We start from the raw sequence: 19,007 nt of genomic DNA on the forward strand, positions 1-19,007 counted from the left end.
TCGGGGACTACACCCAGTGGGTGCACTCAGCGTGCCCCCACTAATCCTGTTGAAGACAAAGTCGACCAGTCGACCTCAAAAAAAAAGAGATGCATTCTCTAAGACTGTGATCAACTGCAAGCAGTCGACCACAGTCTCGGGGACTACACCCAGTGGGTGCACTCAGCGTGCCCCCACCGGTTTGTGAAATCCAGTCGACATAGTCGACTGACAGAAAAATTGACATCATAAAGCCTAAGGCCGACTGCCAGCAGTCGACCTTAGCCTTGGGGACTACACCCAGCGGGTGCACTCAGCGTGCCCCCGCTAACACGGAGTTTATTCGACACACCCAGTGGGTGACTACTATAAATTCCGGAAAAGAAAAGTTTTTGGTAGCATATCCAACAAAACAAACAGCGGTCGACTGACCTGGACATTGCTTTGGAGGGCAGAACTGGCGTCATAAGCTGCCTGGCTCGCGTCCCGGATGGTCTTCAGCTGCTCCATCATGAGTCCCGCCTGGCGTATTGCCTCCTTCGCTGCGCCAGCTTGGTCCTCTGGGACGTGGTGCGTCGTGAAGAGGGAGGGCTGCTGAGCACTCGTCAGTGGATTTGCGAAGGACCCCGTGTGTCGAGTGGTGTTCTCTTCCTCCACAGTCAGAATCTCAGGCCCCGTCACATCCTCAGGCACCTTACTGGCGGACGCTTTCCGACTCCTCCTGCGCTTCAGCGGCTCTTCATCCTCATCATCATCAGGAAGATTGATAACAGTATTGGGTGGAGCTACGAAGAAGAATCAGGATCAGAGATCGCGAGTCAGTCGACTAAGAACGACGTTAGAATACAGTACCTGGGTTCGAAGTTGTTGCGTCCTCCATCTCGTGGTCGTCAGCCCGAGCAGAGATTTCAGAAGTAGCAGCGCTGCAACCCCAAAATATCAGTCGACTAAAACTTCAGTGTCGACCAGAGACAAAGTTCACACAGAATAAGAAAATATGAGCAGCACGGTTACCCTCATATGGTGGGGATGGACACCTTCATCTTCGGCAAGAGCTTGATTGGCTTCGACGAGGCCGCCCTGGGCTGCTTCGGCGCCTTTTCAGTCGGCACCGGAGAGGTGGTCCGAGGGCGCTTGGTCGACTGAGTGGCGGTTGCAACCCCCTTACCACGTTCGGTCGAAGGGTCGTGGACAAGCTTCGACCGTCTTTCCGAGCGCGGTGGTACGACCTCCTCCTCCTCTTCTTCCTCGTCCTCGACGTCGTCTTCATCACCGTCATCATCATCATCGTCGTCATCATCCTCTGCAACATCCGAGTCCCATTCCTCCTCTTCTTGGCTCTCGCCCCCGCTCGCCTCGCCCTCCTCAGTCGAAGCTTGTGCCCCATTGGGCATCGAGTACAGCTCGGTGAGGGCCTAGCAGATGCCCAGACAAGGATCAGTCGACCAGTCGGCAGGGTTAACAGAAATGAATACGACAAGGGCGCAGTGGAGAGCAGAGCAAGTGTACCTTGTTTGGGTCGCTGTTGTGGTCGAGTGGAGGAATCCTTCTGGCTCCGTGTGGGTTGTCCTTGTTTCCGGTAACGGCTACCATCCATCTTTCCAGAGTGACGTCGTCGACTGCTTCTGGATGGACTCTAGTCTCGTCTTCGGTCCCACAGTACAACCACATGCAGTGGCTCCGGAACTGAAGGGGCTGGATGCGACGCCTGAGGAAGACCTCCAGGAGATCCATGCCCGTCACCCCCTCCCGAACCAACTGCACCACGCGCTCCATCAACATCTTCACGTCAGCTTTCTCCTCCGGAATCAGCTTCAGAGGGGAGGGCTTGTTCACTCGGTCCATGGTAAACAGAGGGAGTCCACTCGACTGCCCTGGCGTCGACTGGACCTGGCAGTAGAACCAAGTCGACTGCCAGCCTCTGACGGACTCGGAAAAGGTCATGGGCAGGAAGGTGCTCTTATTCCTCACCTGGATCCCCAGACCCCCACACATTTGGACGACTCGGGTTCTCTCATCACCTGGGCTCGCCTTCTTCACGGTCTGAGAGCGACACGTGAATATATGTTTGAACAAACCCCAGTGCGGTCGACAGCCCAAGAAACCCTCACACATGGACACGAATGCAGCAAGATAGGCAATGGAGTTTGGGGTAAAGTGGTGGAGCTGCGCTCCGAAGAAATTCAAGAAGCCACAAAAGAAAACACTCGGCGGCAAGGAAAACCCATGATCAACATGGGTGGCCAAAAGCACACACTCACCCTCTTCTGGCTGAGGCTGCCACTCCTTCCCCGGAAGCCTCGCAGCTCCGTGAGGGATCAAGCCCTCGTTGGCCATGTCGAGGAGGTCATTCTCTGTGATGGTCGACTGGATCCAGTCTCCTTGGACCCAGCCTTTCGGCAGGCGGGATCTGGACGAGGACCCTCCGCGGCTGGTGGATCTCCCCTTCGCTTTCTCCGACGCCGACGCCTTCTTTGCGCGCTCCAGCGCCGCCGTCTTCTCCTTGGCCATGGTCGCCGGCGAGATGCGCGAAGGGAAGTGGTGCGGGGGCGAGAGCGAGCCCGCTGGGCGGGGAAGAAGGAAGCAGAGAGAGGGAGAGAATGCTGAGGCGCAGCACAGAAATCCTCGTCGGGCACATTTATAAGGGCCCTTCCGAGTGGATGACAGGTGGGCCCGTCGATCTAATCATATCTGGGAGCAGTTATGCAGACGGGATACGTGGCGAAAAAGGCGGCGCGGAGATCGAGGCGTCCATGCCCCGTCCCATCCGAATGCCGCGGTCCGCCCCGCTTCGCGCGCATCCCCAAATTTCGCATCCCGCGGAATCCGCGAACAGCAGAACAGTCTGGCAGACGCGGTGTTTCCGGCGATCCGTCGCTCGGAGATCGTCGAAGCCTGAAAGATCACTCGACGCAAAAATAGAATGGATCGAGTCGACTGAAGGCAAGTTGCTTCCTGTCGACGAAGAGATTCTTTGGTCCAGAACAGCGCACAACCAGAGCGCAAAGGTTAATCGGAAACGACATCAACTCCTTCTTCACTCGAAGCCTCAATCCATTCGGGGGCTAATGATGGGGTTATGTACCTAGGGTAGGGTCATGGACCTGATCCAAGTAACTTACCCCAGGACATCCTTAGAAGAGGTCGCCTTCCAGTCGACCGACGAGGACTCACTCGACTGACCTGAAGGACTCGACCACGAAGACTCGCTCGACCACCAGGAGGTCAAGAGGCACTCTGCACTACAACGGCCTGTAATCAAGTAGACTTTATGATAGTAAAGGCACTTTATGTGGGGCGTTACCAGTAACGCCCCAGACTTAACTCACCTTAAACCCTCTCCTACGTGGGCTGGCTGGGGTCCTGGCGCACTCTATATAAGCCACCCCCCTCCATAGGTAGAAGGGTTCGGCACCTTGTAACTCATATACTCATAATCCACTCGACCGCCTCCGGGCTCCGAGACGTAGGGCTATTACTTCTTCCGAGAAGGGCCTGAACTCGTACATCCCTTGTGTTTACAACCTCTCCATAGCTAGGACCTTGCCTCTCCATACCTACCCCCCACTCTACTGTCAGGCTTAGAACCACGACACTCTCCGCCCCTCGGGAGCCATCCTGAAGAGGCCGATCCCCTCGGGGGTCTTGGCGTCATCCGCCTCGCGAGGCTTGGCCCCTTGCGAGGGTCTTGAGTTATTGATGTTGAAGCTAGGCCGTACCAGGCCGTCGATGGAGCCACGCGGTGGGCCGTAGGCGGGCGGGGCCGGATACCCCCATATCCAGAACGCCGACACAAGATGTGTGTGATACGCGGCAAATAGGTATGTAGTCAGAAATGTGTGCGAAGACCGATAATAACATAGACGATTGCTGCTAATAAGACATGTGTGTTGTGTGATGGGATTGCACACAGAACAACATATATATATAGGGTGGGTCTATTATGATAACACCCCTTAAGACCTTATTCTACCACCAAAACATCTTATTCTGCCAACACCCACACCCGAACGCCACCGCCCATCCCCTCCCCACCTTCTACCGCGGGAGCGGCCTGGAGTGCTGCCGGCCCTGCCACCCCTACCTTCTACCGCGGGAGCGGCCTAGAGCGCCGCCGCCACTCCCCTCCCCACCCCACCCTTCCCCTAGCCCCGCCGACCACCACCACCAATGCGGCACCCTACTCCACCACCACCTGCCTCCCCACCTTCTTTCTCCCTCACCCTGCCTTCCCCCACCCCAAACGCCGGATCCGGCCTTGGTGGTTGTCGGATTCGCGCCAGATCCGTCGCTCCTCCTCAGTGCAACCCACACGCGCGCGCTCCAGGAGGGCTGGTCCTAGCGCAGGGCTTCCGATTCGACGCCGGGGAGGTCCAGCTCGTGGGGGGTGCTCCGCGAGCAAGGCCACTGCGGGATGCGCTATTCCCCCTACCCAAGGCGCCACCGACTCCGCCCATAGCTCGAGGCGGGCCAGATCCACCCGCAACCGGTGCTCGCCGACACACCCTCGACCAGGCACCCGCCTCGGGCCTTGTCTTGCAATGGAGCAGCGCCACCACCACGGCCATGGCGGGAAGATCGTTCCCAGCACGGCACACACACCCCATGATGCCGCATCTTCTAGCACAGGGAGGCTCGGGGGTGTCCCGCTCTTCAGCCATGATCGGGAGCTCACCTCCACTCCTGCACGTGGACGCCGTCGACCACGCCGCAGCCACACATCCACGGGTTCGGCCATCATGGACGATATTCAGCGGAGGCAAGACTCCCGCATCCAAAAAAGGCAACGACAGGGTCCACTGGCTTCACCCCCAGCCTTGCGCGCGACAATGACGATGACCCGAGGATAAAGACGCCAGCAGCATGGCGTGCAGCTCATTGCGACTTACCGTGCAGCTCGTTGTGACTCAGAATGCAGGTCAGTATGCCACTCGTCGGTGAATTTTTTGCAGCTCGCTGAATTTCCTTTTGCAGTTCACTGTCAGATCCATGGCGCTGGTCGTGCCTTCTCCTGCTGCTCTGTGTGAGGTCAGGACGGGCTCTGCCACGCTGGGAACCAGGATAAACTCATTGAAGGATGTTTTTTAATTACTTGAACAAAGGCAGTCCTCCTTGTTGTAATTGTTTTTAATTTTCCCTTTTATTTTTGTGTAAATTATTCAAACAAAAATGCAATGCTTTTTGAGAGAAGTTGAAGCCAATATCACAATAACTCAAGTCATTTGGACCGAAGATGTCCGCTTGAAAGTTCTGACTAGTTTGTTAATTTTGCCTCTGTTGTTTGTGTAAATTATTCAAACAAATGCAGTGCTCTTTGAGAGAATTTGAAGCCCATGTCACAAAAAAGTAAAGTTGCTTTGGGCTGAAGATGTTCGTTTGGCTGTACTGAGCAGTCTTTTGTCTAACTGGATTTTTTTATCATGCTATGTACTTTGAAAAAAAATGATGTGGTCCATTTTGTGGTGATTAGTGGTTTACTTTGTAAAAAAAGAGAAAAATAAATTCCCATGATAAGTTCACTTCTTTTTCTAATGCACCTTGTTTCGTTTGTGGCTCTCGAAAACATGCATAGAAGAAAAGAGAAACAAATAAGTGCAGCTCACTTGTTTCATTGCTGTAGTGAGCTTCTATCTCTGAGTGGTTCAATATGTTGCCAAGTGCAAAAATAAATTGGAAGAAAACAAACTTGAAAAGTTGATTTTTTGAATGCGGCTCACTCTGTTGTTTGTGTGTAGTAGAAAATAAAATTGGAAAAGAACAATTGATGTTGTACACTCACCTCATCCCTGCAGTGCATACTCGTTGATAAAAAATGTTACGGAGACGATGAAAGAAAAATAATGTGGTTCACTTTTCATAGTATTGTGGTTCACCAACGTTCAACATGCAGTGCACTACACCTCGTTTGCGAAAATTTACATCCCACAAAAAAAGAAAATTTATGTCCCACAAAAAGAAATCATGCAGTGCACTTGTCTGTCCAATGAAATGCGGTTTTTAGTCTGAATAAGTGGGGTTTTCTGTCTGATGCAGTACGGCTCGTTACGGTAGTCTCGAGGTTCACTTTTCATAGTATTGTGGTTCACCAACACTCGACATGAAGTGCACTCCACCTTGTTTAGGAAAATTTACGTCCCACAAAAAAAATCATGCAGTGCACTTGCCGGTCTGATGAAGTGCAGTTTTTCGTCTGAAGCAGTGTGTTCTTCTTTCCCCGTCCGAGAAAAAATACGTCTAAACAAAAAGAAACCATGCAGTGCACTTGCCCATCTAGTGAAGTGCGGTATTTCGTCTGAAGCAGTGCGTTCTTCTTTCCTCGTCCAAGAAAAAATATGTCTAAACAAAAAGAAACCATGCAGTGCACTTCCCCATCTCATGCAGTGCGGTATTTTGTCTGAAGCAATGCGTTCTTCTGTCCGATGCAGTACATACGACGATTTTGGTCTCGCGAAGAACAGAGTGTCCGCTTTTCGATAAAATTGAAGCTGCTCTTAAACAGTATGGAATTCAAGAGAGTGTTCTACATGAAAAAGTTGCGTCTCATCGATATCTTTCCAACGGTGTATGATTTGAATTATTCCAACCAGCCGTTCATAAAAATTTCGCGAAAAAATAGCCGCTGCCTCTCGATGTCAGCCGCACGATTTTCAAAATTAACTAAAAACCGTAAGGAATCTCAAAAACATTTCAACATATGAAAGTTGGGCCTTGTCCGTAGCTTTCCAATGGCGTATCATACGTCTCGTTTCAACAAACAGTTAGAAAACTGGCGCAAAAATAGTACCGAAAATTTCAAAAAAATTGAAAAACAGAGTTCCGCGATTTAGTAAATTTGAAACTGCTCTTCAACCGTAACGAATTAGAGAAAATGATAGATATGAAAAAGATGAGCCGCGACGATATCTTTCCAATGGGGTATCATTTGTTTCATTCTGACGAGCAGTTTAGAAGAAATCGCCAAAAAACGCTCGCTGCCACTCGTCATGGGACGCACCATTTTTAAAACTGCCCTTAAACAGTGTGGAATCTCGAAAAGTGTTCAACATGTAGAAGTTGCGCCTAATCCATAGATTTTCAATGGTATATTACACGCCTCATTCCGATAAAAGGTTAAAAAACTAGAGCGAAAACAGTACCGAAAAAACAACGCGTGCAGTTTTTTCTGACGAGAAGTTCACTCGTGTGAGTACTGCAGCACACTTGGTTCAAAGAATGATGTGCACTTGCGTTCAGCGTGCAGTGCGGAAGTGGTGTGCAGAATAGTTATTCTGTTAATATTAGCATAGTATATATATAAACACTTATAAGGACATGGTTGCATAACCAAATTAAACATCCACTTACATAGGTGGCTACTACAACCATGGCATTTGCACACACCAAAGTAAACTATTACATGCATAATTACATAGGTGGCTACTACACACATGCCATTTCCACACACCAGAGTAAACTATATATTACATGCATGATTAACTAGCATAAATGATCATCTGATCATCATCTACTGCTTGTGGCTCGATCTGAGCTCGTCGATTTGGGTAACGAGGCACTTCCTCATGTCAACGATCCGCGTGTGCATCTCGTAGCATGTGTACATGCTCTTGGCCGCGAACCTAAGTTGAGGTTCATCCAGTCGCCACATCCAGGCCCTGTGCCAGGATACAGGACTTGTTCTCTGGGCATCCTACTTCATCTTTTTGTAGTAGGGGTAGATGATGGCCGAGGCGAGTTCAACTAGGGAGTCCTTCTTCGTGCTACCCCAGACCCTATAGTGCTCAAGGATTTCGACAAGGTTCTTGCAGGCCAAGCCTGTAACCCTGAGTGCTTTTACATCGTCGGTGGTTTCCACCGTAGCAAACTTGTAGTCGGTGCTGTTGACAAACCTGGCGAAACGGACGCAAGGCTCTCTAGCTATGCAGTAGTGGTAGATGAAGACATGATGGTGCATGCACAACTGGGCGACGGCAACCTTCTGCTCTTTGTCGGGAAGATCGGTGGTGTACTGGAGGTCAATGCCGACCACCTTGTACCTGTCGCCAGCAAGCAACTGCTCAACGGTGTTGATGTAGTTCTCCATCATGGCTGGGTCGACGGTGTACACCATCGAGAGATCCGTCTCCCTCGCGTGGGTCTCCACTTTATGCTCGCCGAACTCCATTGGAGCGCTGCTGGACATCCCCTCTCTATGTGTCATCGTGGGTGTGCTTGTTGTGTTGTGGGGCGCGATCAAAAGGTTGAAGAGACTAAGGTTATAATGGCCACGGGAATTAAAGGGGAAGCCAGACGGCCTAGAATACCGATGGGCATGCCCTGATGGTAGTTGTAAGTCGCGGCATGTAACTCCATCGTGCCACACGTAACTGCATCACGTGGTAATGCGCGCGGTGCAACTGCATGGATATGGGGGCCCCGACATGATCGTGCGCAGGCCCAACCGCTGACAGAGCACGCGCGGAGGGACACGAGCAGAGCGCTCCGCGGTCGCCTCAACCGAGCAGTTGAACACGCAAGGAAAAGTTGTCCACAACCCGAGCACGCCCACGGACGGGAGCAGAGCGCGCCGCGGCGCCTAACGGCGAGCAGAGCTTGCCAAGGGAAGCAAGCAGAGGCCGGCACAGTGATACGTGGCAAATAAGACGAACTGTGCGAGCGATGTCGGGGACATCAAGCACGAATAAGATTAGAGTTGCATGTGCGATACGTGGCATGCAGTTGATACATCATAGCTGTTTGTGATGGAATAAGCCATGTGTGTTGTGGGTAAACGCTTGCTGGTATATAACCTCAAATTTAACCAACAAAATGTTAATGCATGTTACAAAAATTATATAATTGGAAACTATGTTCAAATACGAATCCAACGCTATAATCTTTCACAACATGCATTTGTATTTTATTAATTAAATCCTACTTATAAAGCAGGACGGGAGTATAGTAGGTAATTAAATTGCAAAAGTTTTTTATTAAACGTATGTGTACATGTCCTTTCGTCCTCCTCTCGCACGTATTGTCACCCCGCCACTGCAGACGGTTGGAGCGCAAGCTTCAGCAGCGCGCGGGGGCGTTCTTTTGGCCAAACGGTGGTGAGCCCGTTCTCGTGCAACCGTGCAGGTTCTCGCGCAAGCTTCCTGCCCGACTCGGTGAAATCCCCCAAAATCCCAATGCTTACCAGCCTACTATATAAACCCTCACGGCTGGCGAGTCCTGCGTCACATTTTCCCCTCCCTCCTGTAGCTTATCTCATCTGCTTCTCCCACAATCAACAATGGCACCAGACCGTCGTCGTCGCTCAGCCACTCCGCCGTCATCAGAGCACAACTCCAGCTAGGAGGCTACACCACGGCGGCAGCACAGTCCCGGCGTAGTATAGTGCGCGTGGCGTCCCTGTTGGGTGTGCGCTGAAGACCCACCACACGCTCGGCCGTCGGTGCCCGTCGGCAGCTGGTTGCCTCCACAACTCCGTCGAAAGCCAGGGCCATCACCCGCTCCGCCACCGCGGCTTGAAGGCGGGAGGTGGCCGTCGTGGCTGCCATCCCACTGCCAGCCACCGTGGCCATCACCCGCTCCGGCACCGCGGCCCAAAGGCGGGAGGTGGTCGTCGTGGCCGCCACCCATCATCGGCCACCGTGCCCACCAGCCCACCATCAACCGCCGGGATCATCACCCGCTCTGCCACCGCCGCTCGAAGGAGGGAGGCGGAGGTGGATGTCGGTGTTCTGGGAATGGGGGTCCTCAGACTTGCCTGCCTGCGGCCTGCGGCGTGGCTTGAGCGGAGGACCAGTGCAGCCCAGCTTCTTCAACTCAAGCTCAAGACCCTCGCGAGGGGCCAAGCCTAGTGGGGCAGATGACAGGAAGCTTCCTCAGGAGCAGCCTCATTAGGCGGGCTCGCGAGGAGGCGGAGAGATCAAGGCGGGGTACCTCGCGAGGTGCCCGTGATGCAAGCCATGACGATCGAGACCAGGTGGGCGCCAGGCGGGCGCCGGTCTGTGCAGTGTCCTTGTTTCCCCTTCGGTGCAAAGGGGGAAAGCACATGCCAAGGCATCAGGCAAAGGTTACCATTTCGGTGCAACAAGACCAAGATCAGTCGGATGGCAGGATGGAGGTCACTGTGGAGCCCAAGACGGCGTCACTGTCAGAGTCTTTGGCAGTCGAAGACCAGCTTTGGTCAGGATAAGTGTACTAGATGTTCCCCTTCAAAATGGCCAATTGTTGGCGCCCTTCCCGCTCATTATTTGGGAAGAGGCCCAGGGCCTCTATAAATAGAGCTAGCCACCACAGAGTAGGGGGATCCAGATTTTGGGTAGACTAGAGAGAGAGAGGCGACTGAACTCACCCAAGCAGTTCATCGCACCAGCTCAAGAACACCCCTCGCGAGGCTGTTCTCCCTTTGTATTGTTCCTCTTCAGCCCCTGAGGCAATCCACACACACCACAAACTAGAGTAGGGTATAATACCACAACGGTGGCCCGAACTAGTATAAACCTTGCGTCCCTTGTGTTGTTCATCTAGCTAGCTTAGATTCCTTGCGAGGCCTCGAGACGTGAGTTGGTAAGGGAGAGATCTTCGCACGCACCCCAGAGTTCGAACCTCAAGGGTCTGCCGAAACCCGAAATCCGACATTTGGCGCGCCAGATAGGGGTGCACCGGAATCGTGTCATCCGCCATCTCGCGTTTCGTCGTCCGTCGCGCCCATGTCTGACGCTCGCCGAGCCCGCGCCGAGCGTCGGGCTGCTCTCGCAGCCCATGTTGCCCAGACGGCCCCCGTCGGCGGGCCTCCCCATTGTTTCCCGTCGCCTACCGCCCACGCCGCCACCGGCCTGGCAGGGAACGAGCAGCAGGCGTCGTTGCTGCATCCCTCGGTGCGGCGGGAAGGCCGCACCGCCACCCCGTTGCTGACTCTAGCAGGCTCGTTGTCGCACGCTCGTCGCGCTCCTGCGGACGTGCACGCCGCACTGCTCTTGGCACATGATCTCCTGCACAACCGCCTCGTCGATGACCTCTACGAGGAGTGGCTCGCCTGCATCACCGAGCTCGTCAGCGCCGCAGGGGGCTCCCCTGCGCCGTCCCTCTCTCTGCATCGCCCTCCGTCCTGCGCGGGCAACACGACCCTGGAGGCACCTCCGCCTCCTCCTCCTCAAGAAGGCACCCTGGCCCCAAGGCGCGCGGCCCCTGGATGAGACCCACCGTGTCCAGAGCCCGTGCAACAAGAAAAGAGCTGCCAAGAGGTCCCTCGCCCACAAGAAGGTGCTCGCGTGCTCCCAGCGCCAGCACGCCATGACCGCGCTCCTGCTCCAGCACGCCAAGACCCCGCGCCGCTACTGGCGGCGGCGCGTGGAGACCTCCAAGATCAAGCCCTTCGTCACCAAAGACCCTGAGGGAGTCCTGGATTAGGGGGTGTCTGGATAGCCGGACTACCATCATCAGCCGAACTATCATCGACCGGACTCCAAGACTATGAAGATACAAGATTGAAGACTTCGTCCCATGTCCGGATGGGACTTTCCTTGGCATGGAAGGCAAGCTTGGCGATACGGACACGTAGATCTCCTACCATTGTAACCGACTCTATGTAACCCTAGCCCTCTTCGGTGTCTATATAAACCGGATGGCTCTAGTCCGTAGGACACAACAACAACAACCATTACAATCATACCATAGGCTAGCTTCTAGGGTTTAGCCTCCTTGATCTCGTGGTAGATCCACTCTTGTAAACATCCACAATATCAATATCAATCAAGCAGGACGTAGGGTTTTACCTCCATCAAGAGGGCCCGAACCTGGGTAAAACATCGTGTCCCTTGTCTCCTGTTACCATCCGCCTAGACGCACAGTTCAGGACCCCCTACCCGAGATCCGCCGGTTTTGACACCGACATTGGTGCTTTCATTGAGAGTTCCTCTGTGTCGTCACCGATAGGCTTGATGGCCTCTTCAATCGACAACGACGCAGTCCTGGGTGAGACTTTTCTCCTCGGACAGATCTTCGTATTCGGCGGCTTCGCACTGCGGTCCAACTCACTTGGCCATCTGGAGCAGATTGAAAGCTACGCCCCTGGCCGTCAGGTCAGGTTTGGAAGCCTAAACTTCACGGCCGATATCCGCGGGGACTTGATCTTCGATGGATCTGAGCCACAACCGAGCGTGCCGCGCTGTCATGATGGGCACGACCTAACTCTGCCGCCGGACAGCACCTTGGAGGCCGCACACGAATCCGCTCTGACCCATAGTCCGGAGCCGATCGCTCAGATCGAGGACGAATGGCTGGACACCGCCTCGGGAGCTGCAACTTCTACAGCGATGGAGCCGAACACTTATCTTGTCCCGCATAAAGCCCATGACTCCGAGGTGCCGGACCCCCTGCCGGACTCCGAACCTCCTGCGCCCCTGCTAGTCGAATCCGATTGGGCGCCGATCATGGAATGCACCGCTGCGGACACCTTTTAGCACTCACCCTTCGGCGATATCTTAAATTCGCTGAAGCATCTCTCACTATCCAGAGAGCCCTGGCCGAACTACGGCCAGGATGTTCGGGACGTGGACAATGAAGAAATTCAGAGCCCACCCACCACCCACTTCGTAGCCACCGTCGATGATCTAACCGACGTGCTAAACTACGACTCCGAAGACATCAACGATATGGACGACGATGCCGGAGACGATCAAGAACCAGCGCCTACAGGGCACTGGAAGGCCACCTCGTCACATGACATACATATGGTAGACACCCCAAAGGGAAGCGATAACGAGGAACAATGGGACGCGGCAGAGGATAATCCCGTCGATAAACAACCAAAACGGCGACGTAGACGCCGCCCTAAGTCCCGCCTCGATCAAAGCAGCATTCCTAACGACCCAACGATAGAGCAGGGCAAACCAGCGGACGACGAACATACAACCAAGCAATTATCCGAACAAGACGAACCGGATAATCAACCCCTTCATGGAGCAATCAACAGTCCGGACACACCACCGGAGCATAAGAACCTTCACAAAAGACTCGTCGCCACTGCAAGAAGTTTGAAGAAGGAAAAACGAAAGCTCAAAACAGCGGAAGATATACTCAGAATGAAGTGGAGCAAAATACTCAAGACCGCAGACAAATATGGCAATGGCCATCAAACAAAGAGCTACCCGAAGCGCAAGCTGCTCCCAGAATTTGACGAGGAAGCCATAGAGCCCTCATAGTCAAAAAATAAAGAGGCCGCCTGGCTGGATAGACGGCCAGATGACAGGCCAAAAGCGACAAGCGGCGCCGCACATAGGCCGACTTATGATCCTGGGAAAACGGACGGCCCAACTAGGTCCATCTACGGGCCAAAAAGGAGGGCCCCAGGAAGTAACACAACACGACAAGTGTTCGAAGACAGCGGCACACCCAAATACAGGGGTGCCGCACACCCGCTATGTTTTACCGATGAGGTGCTGGATCATGAATTTCCAGCAGGGTTCAAACCCATAAACATAGAGGCATACGACGGCACAACAGACCCAGGAGTCTGGATAGAAGATTACATACTACACATACACATGGCTAGAGGAGATGATCTCCACGCCATAAAATACCTACCCCTCAAGCTCAAAGGGCCAGCTCGGCATTGGCTCAAAAGCCTCCCAGAAAACACTGTTGGAAGTTGGGAAGAGCTTGAGGACGCGTTTAGAGCAAATTTTCAAGGGACTTATGTCCGCCCTCCGGATGCAGACGATCTGAGTCATATAACACAACAGCCCAGAGAGTCAGCGCGCAAATTCTGGAACAGGTTCCTTACCAAAAAGAACCAAATAGTTGACTGTCCGGACGTAGAAGCCTTAGCAGCTTTTAAACATAACGTCCGAGATGAATGGCTCGCCAGACACCTCGGCCAAGAGAAGCCAAGAACAATGGCCGCGCCAACAAGCCTCATGACGCGCTTTTGCGCAGGAGAAGACAGCTGGCTAGCAAGATGCAGCACCAACGACCCGAGTACATCCGAGATCAGAGATGGAAACGGAAAATCACGGCGCAGGAAAGATCAGCGCCGGAATAAAGAAAAAAGCCCAAAGGGCACGGCGGTCAACGCCGGATTCAAAAGCTCGCGGCCAAACAATAAAACACTGCCTCTTAAGGACAACAGCGATGAGCTATCAAATTTAAACAAAATTTTAGATCGGATATGTCAAATCCACAGTACCTCCGGAAGGCCTGCAAACCATACCAACCGAAATTGTTGGGTTTTTAAACAGTCTGGCAGACTTAACGCCGGACACAAGGGGCTCGATGCGTCAATCGAGGACGATGACGAACCCCACCAGCAGAGCACCGGAAGTCAAAAGACTTTCCCACAAGAAGTCAAAACAGTAAACTCACTTCAGGTGATAGTACAGAAAACCAACACGGCACTCGCTTAGACAAGTGTCGCAAGGTCCACCCCAGCGGAACACCGAGATTGGATGTCAAAACCAATCACTTCCGACCATCTGGATTAGTCCAGAAGTATCCGGAACGCAGGATAGACTGCCCTGATATTGGATCCCATAATGGACGGACTGCAATTCACGCAGGTTTCGAGGGACGGCGGCAGTGACTGAAACCTGCTATATCCGGACACAATCTGCAAGTTGGGATAGACCCTACTACAATTCGGCATAGCCGCACTTCCTTCAAAGGAGTAGCGCCAGGCCCTTACGCCAGGGGCACAGTTTCATTATTACTAGAAGTTGTGTTCGGGTCACCTGACAACTTCCGACGAGAAAAGCTAACCTTTCATGTCGCCCCATTTAAAAGTAGCTATCAAGCATCACTGGGATGGGAAGCTTTCGTCCGCTTCAATGCAATACCACATTACGCGTCTCTTACGCTTAAAATGCCCGGTCCATGTGGCATCATTTCATTAAAAGGTCGCCTGATACCCCGGACACGGCTGGACGAGTCCGGAATAAATAAGCTAGGGGCTACCTAGCCGCACACCCCTTCACAAGGGTTTGTACATATAAGCCATAATGAGCTAGCATAGGCTCAGCTTTATTAATCTATATTTCAATTTTTTATGCACTTTCTCGCACGATTTCTTTTCCAACTAAGTTCCTCTCTTTTTACAGATGAACAGCGTGCACACCCGTCCAGGATACGGCACAACGGAGACACAGGCGCAGACGTGCAGTAGGGACCCGTTGCAAGGACTCTTTTCAGACTAAGACCCTACATAAACCTTTCTTACTGTCTCTTGTTGCTATAATCCCCTGGTTTATCATTATAACCAGAGCGGAGACTGGCGTTTTGGCATCGGCCGCGGCAGAAGAACCTGCCCGTACGTGGACACAAGGGGCTTAGGGCTTTGTTTTGCCCGCTATTGTAAAGACCGAACACCTTTGGGAGTGTTCGGCGTCTCGAGTTACGCCTTATATGCATCAGCTACGAATCATGTCTTTGGTCAAATGTTGGGTTTGCTTGGCTCCTATGTTTTGCTATCGTACGTTCCGTATCATCGGCTAACGCGGCACGAGGAGAACTACTGCGATTGTGCCCCAGTTCGGCTGGGCGAGCACCTCAGTAGAGAAAGCCGAAAACTGACTGTCATGATACAGCGAGAGACTGGTCAACCACTCGATCGACCATGGGAATGTTTAGAATTCCTCCGCTTTGACGAAGGGCCGTTTCCTGGTCAGGCACATACGCGCCCCAAATTTGGAGAGCGCGGTGCCCCCAGGGGCTATGTCGTAGCCCCACCCTCGAACTCCATGGCTAAGTGAAAGTGATAAAGCATTATTGTCCGGTTGCCTCGTTTGCTATGCTACCACCTCCTTTACCGGACCGAGACATCGGATTAAGTGTGAAAACGCGCTATTTTTTGCGAACACCCCCGCACCTTGTGCGTGGGGGCTGAAGCCGACGACTACCATCTTTCAGGTTATACACACGTATACATGAACGGCCGCATAGGAGATATTCTATTACTTGAATGCACAAGTATAAAAGGCGCTTACATCATAAATATTGTTTTACATCATAAAAACATTCATTCGAATGTAACATTTTTTGAGCACTTCGACTCTATTACACGAGCACCACGCAGCACTTCGCCAAAATAGTGCTCGGCGGGTAACCAATTATCATCCGAACCCGGGGTTGCAACAGCGGTGGCATCCATCTCTGTCCAATGTGTCTTCACAAAGGCGAGTGCCATCTGCGCACCCTCTATGCAGGCCGACCGCTTCATCGCCTTGATATGCAGCACCGCCCCAAGAAATCGCTGCAATAAGCCAAAGTAACTCTTCGGCTTGGGCCTATCCGGCCAGACATGGGTCACTATATCCATCATGGCAAGCCCGGACAACCTATTTAGCTCAGCCCACTCGGCCAAACGGTCGGTCAGTGGAAGTGAACGCTCCGGACTATGGAATTGAGACCAAAACAGCTCTTCCGTCTTGTGATCCTTCTGGCTTCGAAAATGCACAACGGCATCCGCCGCACTCGCTGCTAAGTCCATATAAGGGTCCTCTGGACCCCACAGTTGGCCCAGCTGAGCATACTTTGGATCTGTAAACCTTCGGCGCAGCAGAAAAGGCTTGCCAGCTACAATATCTCCGGCCTGGCGCAGCTCTTCCTTTATAGCGCGCATTGCAGAGCGGGCATCCTTGGCTTCGGCGGTGGCCTTCCCCAGGTCTTCTTGCCCCGCTAGGCGCTCCTTCCCAAGAGCCTCATTGCGGTCGGTAGCATCTTTTAACTCCACGGCCATTTCGGCCATCTCTTCCCTGCTCCAGCAGTGTGCGAGCCTTTCAGCCGCTAACTCCTCGGCCGCCCTCGAGGCCGCCGCATTACTCCTTCTGGCCTGCTCCTTGGCTTGAGAAAGTTCGGCCCGAAGGCTCTCCACAGCAGCGGCACTATCTGCATTTCACGCACATGTTGTAAGGAGCTGGCTTCGGCTCCCTTACCAAGTGACCGCACAGTAACACTTACCTTGCGACTCATCAAGTCGCCTGTTGACCAGCATGATGTCCGCATCCGCAACAGCGAGTTGCTGCTTTAGTTCAGCAACTCCATCAGTCCGGCTGGCCCCCGGACAACCCGCCACCTGCATCGGCACGGCGGAAATTTAAACCTGCAATTTTGATCCTTGGCAAGCTGTCGATTTCGACAACCTACCGAGTCTCAGGGGCTACTATCTATACAGGGCGCATTGTATATGCAAAACTATTAAAAGGTGTGTCATTTTTACATACCTCAAACCCCGCCAGCAAACTCCTGACAGCATTGTGCAACCCGCCTTCGGCGGACGAAATCCTTTCAATCACCATGCTCATCAATGCGTGGTGATCTTCTGAGATAGACGCCTTCTCAAGCAGACCCTTCAGCCGTACACCAGTTGGTGCCGAACTATCCGGCTTTGCCAAACCTGGGGGCTCCCTCCGTGACGACACTTCAGGCTCGTCCGCCCTATCCGACGGCGCCCCGGACGGAGGCGTCTCGCTCTCCATCATCTCCGGACGAAGGTCCCCCGAAGACGAGCTCATTTGCAAAGGACGGAGATCCGAACTACAAGGTAAAAACTTTAGTTATCCTCAGAAGCACAAATAGGGATGTCCCTTGTTATAAAACTCCTTTCTTTCTACTTACGGCTCATTGGAGGGCTGACTCTTTAAGGGAGATTGTGCGGCCGGGGCCTCCCCGGACGCAGGTCCCTCTGGCGAAGATTTCTTCCCCCGTTTAGGGGCTTTTGCCCCCGGGTGCTCGGAGGCAGTCCTCTTCTCCCCTTGGAGGGAGGGATTCTCGATCCCCCCTCTTTCAAGAGCCTCCTTAGGCGAGGCAGTAGCTTTCCTACTTTCCCCTTCGTCTTCCTCTGGAGGCGCAACCTCAAGCATCCGGACCAGCACGGAATCCGACGCGGTCTCGGGGAGGGGGGCCGGACACCATATCAATTTTGCTTCCGCTATCCACTCCTGTGTAGAAGGAAGTTGGTCGTTAGGCGAATCATCAAAAGGCAAACAAACGGTATGTCCGGACTTGGAACTACTTACTTGAGTATCCGGGCGATTGCAGCTTAGGCCAGCATCCTCGGTCATATCCGGACGCGCCTCTTGTGATCTGAAGAATAATTTGTACATCTCCAGGGGTGTCATACCCATGAAGTGTTGAAGAATCCGTGGGCCCTCCGGATTAAACTCCCATAGCCGGAGGGGGCGGCGTTTGCAGGGCGGGAGACGCCTAATTAGCATAACCTGCATTACCACCACCATATCAACCTCCCTCGTTTGGAGATCTCAAATCCGGCCCTGCAGTAGGGGCACGTCCTTTGACGGCCCCCAGTTGAGCCCTTGGTTGACCCACGACATCAACCGTCGTGGAGGTCCCAGGCGGAATAAGGGCGGCAGCTTTTGTCTGCGGCCCCTCGGAACGGTAATATAGAACCACTCTTGCTGCCACGGGCCGAGCTCCTCTTGGAAGGAGCCAGCAGGCCACGGGGCATCGGCCCTCCTACTTATGGCCGCCCCGCCGCACTCCGCTTGACGCCCCCCGATCATCTTCGGCGCCACATTGAAGGTCTTCAGCCACAGGCCGAAGTGAGGGGTGACGCGGAGGAAGGCTTCGCAGACAACAATAAATGCGGAAATATGGAGGATGGACTCCGGAGCCAAATCATGGAATGCCAACCCATAGTAAAACATGAGCCCTCTCACAAAAGGATCCATCGGGAAGCCTAAACCCCGACGGAGGTGGGATACAAAAATGACATACTCGCCGGGTTCGGGGGTGGGGATGGCCTGCCCTTCAGCAGGCAACCTGTGCGAAATCTCATAAGCCGGGTACTTGGCCTCCCGCAGCTTCAGCACGTCCTCCTCCGTGACGGAGGAGGGCATCCAACGGCCCTGGAGGTCGGAACCGGACATCGTTGAAGGTCTGAAGCGCTCGAATCTGGAGCTCTAGGTGCTGGAACTTGGAGCGGGGAGAGGATTTGATGGAGGATTGAAGAAAAGAAACGAGCCTTGGTCCCGTTATAAAGAGGGAGAATACCAAGAGCCATCTCCGTGACCATTTGGGACTCACCTTCGATA

This window comes from Triticum aestivum, chromosome 7B (assembly GCF_018294505.1).
Source record: "Triticum aestivum cultivar Chinese Spring chromosome 7B, IWGSC CS RefSeq v2.1, whole genome shotgun sequence".
Classification (NCBI taxonomy): domain Eukaryota; kingdom Viridiplantae; phylum Streptophyta; class Magnoliopsida; order Poales; family Poaceae; genus Triticum; species Triticum aestivum.